Raw genomic sequence first — 1,598 nt, forward strand, 5'->3', positions numbered from 1 at the left:
TTTTTTTTTTTTTTTGGAATAGAGCTAAAGGCCTTTTGTTTTGAGTAGGGATCTGCTGATTGGAGCTCACCTTTCTTACATAAATCGTATCCATAATCTTCCTCGTGTTCCCCAAATATCCCTGAAGATATGAATGACTCCAGCCCTTATTTTATTTAAAAAAACAAAAACAAAAACAAAAACAGACAACCAGGAAAATCAGATCCCAAGACCCCCACCTAGACTTCCTGAATCAGAATTTCCAGGGGGAGATGCCTGTTTATGTAGCTAGCAGATGACCCAGGTGATTCTTATCAAGAAACCTTGGCAAACACTGGATTACAACTTCTGTTTTTTGATATTTGTCTGTTTTGTTTTTTTTTTCTTTTAAAGGAGAGCAAGAACTTAGGAAAAGAAACACGTGAAGCTGTCTTCCCTCGTCTTTTACACTTACACCTAATTTAACAGAATTATATTTAGTGACTCAGTATGTCTTTCCCAAGCATTCAGCTAGTTTTCCTAGAAATAACTCTCTTTTAACAGCTCTATTTTTGCAGTTTATTACATAATTTTAAATTCAGCGAGATGATTACGTTAACCAATAAAAGTGGCATGAGCAGATGTGGAACTAACACTGTAGTCTTGGTTGTCCTGCAACTGGTGGGGGCAGGCAAAGTGCACAGATGTGCTAGAAAAGAGGCTTTCAAACAATGTTCATGTATGCCTTTCACATTTTACAAGTTGACATCTAAGGTTTTTTAAATCAAAAATATTACAGTTGGAGATGTCATTCCAAGTGAATTGGAAACACTGACATTTTATTTATTTATTTATTTATTTATTTATTTATTTGTATTTATTTTTGAGACAGAGTCTGGCTCTGTTGCCCAGGCTGGACTGCAGTGGCACGATCTCAACTCACTGCAACCTCCGCCTCCCTGGTTTGAGCAATTCTCCTGCCTCAGCCTCCTGAGTAGCTAGGACTACAGGCGTGCACCACCACACCCGGCTAATTTTTTGTATTTTTTTAGTAGAGACGGGTTTTCACCACGTTGCCCAGGCTAGTCTAAAACTACTGACATCAGGCAATCTGCCTAGCTCGACCTCCCAGAAGTGCTGGGATTATAGGCGTGAGCCACCGTGCATGGCCAAAACACTGACATTTTAAAATACAAGCTACCATATCATGGTTTTAAATGTATGCAGTCCAATCTGAATGTTATAACTATCTGGTACACACCACCATCCATTTACAAAATAAATATACAGCCCTTCCTTAACTGGAAATTTCACATTTTTTCTTTTCTCTTTGAACTTGTATTTCCATTCTATCACTACTACAGAGTTTATACTAATGTAATATGTGTTTATGCATGAAAATCTTTTACTGGCCAGGTGCAGTGGCTCATGCCTGTAATCCCAGCCCTTTGGGAGGCTGAGGCGGGAGGATCACTTGAGGCCAGGAGTTCGGGACCAGCCTGGCCAACATGGCAAAACCCCATCTCTACTAAAAATACAAAAATTAGCCAGGCGTGGTGGTCCACAACTGTAATCCCAGCTACTCAGGAAGCTGAGGTGGGAGAATCCCTAAAGCCTGGGAGGCAGAAGTTGCAGTGAGC

Source organism: Mandrillus leucophaeus, unplaced genomic scaffold (assembly GCF_000951045.1).
Source record: "Mandrillus leucophaeus isolate KB7577 unplaced genomic scaffold, Mleu.le_1.0 Scaffold36, whole genome shotgun sequence".
Classification (NCBI taxonomy): domain Eukaryota; kingdom Metazoa; phylum Chordata; class Mammalia; order Primates; family Cercopithecidae; genus Mandrillus; species Mandrillus leucophaeus.